Source organism: Mastomys coucha, unplaced genomic scaffold, assembly GCF_008632895.1.
Source record: "Mastomys coucha isolate ucsf_1 unplaced genomic scaffold, UCSF_Mcou_1 pScaffold11, whole genome shotgun sequence".
In the NCBI taxonomy this organism is placed as follows: domain Eukaryota; kingdom Metazoa; phylum Chordata; class Mammalia; order Rodentia; family Muridae; genus Mastomys; species Mastomys coucha.
Window position 1 is genome coordinate 33,489,754 of NW_022196893.1, and position 6,047 is coordinate 33,495,800.

Consider the following 6,047-nt stretch of genomic DNA (forward strand, 5'->3'; position numbering starts at 1 on the left):
AGGAGCACCATCCCCATCCCCAGGAGCACCATCCCCGTCCCCAGGAGCACCATCCCCATCCCCAGGAGCACCATTCTGACCCCAAGAGCACCATTCTGTCCCCAGGAGCATCATCCCCATCCCCAGGAGCACCATCCCCATCCCCAGGAGCACCATCCCCATCCCTAGAAGCACCAACTGCCCCTGAATCCTCCTGCATTCAGCAATCAGCTCAGTGTAGGCCTGTACACTTAGGTGCCTCTCTCCCACAGAACCTCACTTCAAAGATTTAGGATCAAAATCAGTGAGGCGGTCTGAGGGCTAATCATAGAACAGCATGGGAGCCTCTGAGAGTGGACTGAGCCCTGAGATGTCGCCATGAGCCCATGTGCTTGCTCTAAGCTATCGTCAGACCGAGGAAGAAAGCCAGGCAGTACCTGGTAAAGAGAATCCACCCTGGAGACTAGAACAATCCATTCTGTCCTGTGCTACCTGAGGGGTAGGAAGGGCTTTAGGCCCCAGCTCCAGTGTGGGAAGAACCCTTGGCCACGTGTGGACATGTAGCCTAGGCTAGTCCCATGACTGAAAGGGGAAGGAGGGATAGCTCCCTGCTCCTTCAGTCCCATTCAGCCTGGTCCTTTCTCAAAGTACCTCAGAGCTCTATGGGGCAAGGACGACAGGGGTGAGGGTGGAGGGAGGGAGATCAGTGCATGACCCTTCACCTGGCCCTTTGCTGACAAGAGTCCACAATGTGATCCCTTTCTCCCTCCCTCCCCCTCCCTCCCGTGGGTTACCTTCAAACCACCCCACACCAGCACCTTCTGTCTCCACTCCCTCCTAGCTCTGTAAACATCATTAAGCTTCACAAAGTTAAAAACAAAATCTAATCTTATCCTCACATTCCATCTCCACTGTCCCCCATAACTGGCTCCTTCCTTAATTCTCCCAGACCCCTGCGCTCTCCCAAGACAGTGCTGCCTGAAGTGCCTCCTATCAGGGTTTCTTCCTGCTCCTTTGTGCATGTGCTGCATTCTCCTTTCCTGAAGCCTCCCTCTCCTAACTCTCAGCTCCTGGGCTCGCTCCTCTGACACCTCTCTACTCTCTCTCCTACACTGGCTCCACTCAGAGAGATTGAGTGTTCTGTCCCTAACTAGAGAGCTGGCCTCACAGCTGGCCAGAGACCGTGACCCTTGCTTGTTATCTGGAGCATCAGTTATTTGAATGGACACTTGTATTTGTGCCAAGATATGGCCTGCTTTCTCTTCCTAAAAGAGACAAGAGAGAATCCCACAATGGAAGGAGCAGAACCTTCTATCCAGAACTTGAGATTTAACTTAAGAGATTTAACTGATTTAAATGAGAGACCCCTTCCAAGTCCAGATGCTCAGGTCATGTGTAAAAGGAGACCATACAGAGTAAAGAGAGGCCCAAAGAGGGACACTGAAGCTGAGGAAGAGGCTGTGGTAAATTAGGAACCTGACTACAGAGGCTAAAGGGACCAAAACCAAATCGTGAGAAAGAACCTGGTATGTATTCTAGATTAAAGAAAATAGAACTTTGCTTGGAGGGGGGCAGTCTTATCTGATGTTTACATTCCAGAGGGTCCTGCAGCTTCTCATCTTCATGAGAAAACACCTGCAGTGTGTACTTTCTATACAAAGCAGAGAGATTCCAGCCTCTCCTTCAGCTTGGCACCCACCCCCCACCCCTGACACACACCCCAGCACCTCTGACCCTGCCGTCTGGAAGTCTGGCCAGCTAGAAGGACAGAAAACAGGAATCTTCATTTTCTCTCTCCTTGTCTACTCTAAAATCATCCCTTGAGATGCATTCCCTCAGATAACAGAAGAGGGCCTGGGAGTGTCAGGGCCCTAAAAGGACAAACAGGCGCATGCACGCACATACGCACACTCTCTGCACAGACACACACCTCCACACCCCAGAACACTCACGTACAAAACACCAGAAACAGCCTGGGAGGGAAATACCTGAGTCTCTCAGTCAGTCTGCCTCTCTCCATGCTCGCTCTCCTCAACAGAAAGATCATGGAAATCAGGGCTGGAGAGGTCGGGAGTTAAAGAGTGCTTGCTGCTCACAACTGCCTGCAACTCCCCATCAGGTCTGGGGGATCTAACACCTCTGGTCTCTGAGAGCATCTTTGCTTAAATAAAATAATCCCACACACATGCCAATACATATGCACAGTAAAAATGTAATACACCTTTCTTGAAAGAAAGGTGAAGGACATCAACACATCATTCATTAGTTCATGTGTCTATCCTGTCTGTACTAGGCCAGACACCATGCTGGCACTGCTGTGAGACGTCTATCCTCAGTATCCAGTAATATAAATTATGATCCAACTATTAAAAGGGAGACAAAGTTGTCTTGGAGAATCAGGAAAGCGGTGACCTCTGAGTTGGCCTTAAGGAACCCGTTGGAAATGGATGTGCATGCAGTGTGGAAGGGCATCCTAGGCAGGTGGAAAAGCCTGGCAAAGGTCTAGAGCCTCCCCCTCCTCTAAGGTCACTTCCTGTCTTGCTGCCTACTCCTCTGCATCCCTTCCAGCAGCACTTACACTGACTTCTCTGTCTTGAACATGCTCCCTAGACATGCTGTGCTAGCTAGTTTTATGTCAACCTGACACAAGCTAGAGTTATATGAAAGGAGGGAGCCTCACTTGAGAAAATTACTCCATTAGATCCAACTGTAGGGCATTTTCTTAATTAGTGATTGATGTGGGAGGGCCCAACCCATTGTAGGCAGTGCCATCTCTGGGCTGGTAGTCCTGGGTTCTATGAGAAAGCAAGCTGAGCAAGCCAGGATGAGCAAGCCAGTAAGCAGCACTCCCCATGACCTCTGCATCAGCTCCTGCGTCCAGGTGTCTGCCTTGTTTGAGTTCCTGCCTGACTTCCCTCAGTGACAGCTGAAAACATAAACCAAACAAAACCTTTCCTCCCCCACCTCCTTTCTGGTACAGGCGCACACACACTCAATCCCCTCCTACCTCATCCTCATGGATGTCTCCTTTGCTTTCTCGGACCCTGGTGACCAGAGGTGTTCAGTATTAAGGAAGAAAGAAAGAGGGAGACAGAAGAGAAGACGAAGTATCTGAGAAAGCCAGGCTCGGAACAAGTGCGTGTCTGGGGAACAGAGGAAGTTTGAAGCTTCTCTTTGGATAGCTATTCGAACTGTCCCTTCAGACATTTCATTCCAAACTTGCTTTGTCCCCACACAGCTTCATCATCAGTCTCCACTTTACTGATGGCAGCTGAGGTATTGTTGGCCTGACTCCCGCAGTCCCGGCCCTAGCCGCCCTTACTCCTCTCTGCCCCCTGGTGGCCTTCCTGCTGCAAACCCAGAGGCTTCTTTCTAACCAGCCGCCCCGGTGCTGTTCTCTGATTTCCTGGCTTACAGCGCCACCATTTGGACAGTTCTACTAACAGGCGGTCGCTGCGTCCACGGGGAGTGTGCTGAATGGGTAGCATCAAAAGGCTTAAATCCCCCTCCAGAGCTTCATCCGTGTAGGGTCTGTCATGAAGGGCCATGCTAGAGCTGTGGATAGGAGTCAAGGGACCGGCTATGACTCTCAATCTCTGTCATCTCACTTGTGCCCGAACTATCCCAGGTCCCCTCCAGCACCTCCTACCTTCCTTCAGCACTGGGCACATCCTTTATGTCCACCTTGCTACTTCCCGGTCCACCTCAATCCTCCTACCTCAGCTTCTGAGTTCTGCCTAGCCATCACCACACAAACGACAAATGTTTATTACATTTTAGTTTGATGTGTATGAGTGTTTGCCTGCGTGTCTTTGTGTGAACCAACTGTGTGCCTGGTACCCACAGAGGCGTTAGAGATGGTGAACTGCCTTGTGGAACCCAGGCATTCTGCGAGAGCAGCTGAGCCACCTCGCCAACCCCTTATTTGGTCTTTACTACAAAAGCAGGGGCCTGGACCGGGTGTGGTGGTGCACACCTTTAACCCCAGCACTCAAGAAGCAGAGGCAGGAAGGAGTATATCTGTGAGTTTAAGGCAAGCCTGATCTACATAGTGAGCTCCAGGACAGCCAATATTACATAGAGAGATGAAAGAGACTGTTTCAAACAAACAAAACAAAAAAGCCAGGCAGGGGGCGGGAGTGATGGGGGGTGGCTCAGCTGGTAAAGGCCTGAAGCCTGATAACCTAAGTTCAACCCTTAGGACTTACACAACGGCAGGGGAAAACCAACTCCTCAAAGTTGTTCAATGACTTTGAACATGTGCACATAAAAATAAATATTTTTAAGATGGGATCTCACAGTGTAGTTCTGGCTGACTTGGAACTCACTATGTAGACCAGGCTGGCCTAAAACTCATTATGTAGACCAGGCTGGCTTCGATCTCACAGAGCTTTACCTGCCTCTGCTTCCCAAATGTAAATTTATTTTTATTTATTTTTATGAGTTTTGCTTATATGTATGTCTGTGCACCACGTCCATGCCTATTGTCCAAGGTGGGCAGAAGAAGGCGTTGGATCTCTTAGAACTGGAGTTACAGACAGTTGTGAGCCTCCATGTTCCACTGGGTTCCATGTGGGAATTGAACCCGGGTCCTGTGGAAAAGCAACCAGTGCTTTTAACTGCTGAATGATCTTTCCAGTCCCCCAAGCATAATTTTTAACTTAAAGACAGAAGTAGGACATGCTCGTTGTGGAAAGTTGGAAACACAGATGAACAGGACCTCCAGGGTGCCATCGCCTAGAGAGAAATGTGGTTTGTTCTGTCGTATTTTTCTGAAACCGGGTCTCACTGTGTAGCTCTGGCTGTCCTGGAACTCAGTATGTAGTAAAGGCTGGCCCTGAACACACAGAGATCCACCTGCCCCTGCTGTCCTGCTGGGAATAAAATCATACACCACCCCACCTAGCTGGAAGAGGCATTGTTAAGACTGTGCTCTGTCTTTCAAGATCTTTGGGTTTTCCCTCTTTGGTTTTTTGAGACAGGGTCCCACTCTGTATCCCAGGTTGGCGTTGAAGTCAGAGCAATTCTCCTGCCTCCAACTTAGATGTTCAAGATTACTGGCAAGAGCCACCACGCCTAGATTTCTTGTTATTTTTATTTATTTATTTTATGTATATGAGTATACTGTTGCTCTCTTCAGATGCACCAGAAGAGGAAGGGCATCAGATCCCACTAAAGATAGTTGAGAGCCACCATGTGGTTGCTGGGAATTGAACTCAGGACCTCTGGAAGAACAGTCAGTGCTCTTAACTGCTGAGCCATCTCTCCAGCCTCCAGATTTTTTATTTTTTGAATTATGTGCATATATATGTCTCTGTGTGGGTTTGTGCTCATTAGTGCAGTGGCTGCAGAAGCCAGAAGAGCAGTCAAAGCCCCTGGAGCAGGAGTTACAGGCAGCTGTCAGCTGCCTGATGTGGGAGCTGGAAATCAAAAGGCCCTCTGGAAGAGCAATGTGCACTTAACAGCCGAGACATCCATCTCTCTGGCCTCTGTGCCTAGATCTTTAACAGAAAAGATCTTTAACCTTTAACATTATTGATTGTTGATTATTTCACAAAGGTAACATTATTACATTGTAACATATTAAGACATGTTAATCAACATTATTAATTAATTTTGTAATTAGTAATTATAATTATTTTAATATCTTATAGTATGGGTAGTTATATGTTATGTATTAATTTAATAATTAATTATAATTAACATTCATGTTTATTAACATTATGCTAATCTTTACCATTGTTAAACATTATTTCACAAAGGAAAAATTGACTTGAATCCACTAAATTGTACGTCCAAATCCCACTTTTATATGAAACATGAGCATCTTTTCATGTTAAGCCACATCTAACTAGACCCTAACAATATTGTCTTTCAAGATTGAACAGTATCCCCTCAATAAATGTCACATAATTTTATGTAACTGGTCCTTATTTTGGGATGTTTATATTGCTTTTAATCTACTGCCATCAAAAACTGAACTTCACCGGCAGCGGTGGCGCAAGCCAGCACTTGGGAGGCAGAGGCAGGTGGATTTCTGAGTTCGAGGCCAGCCTGGTCTACAGAGT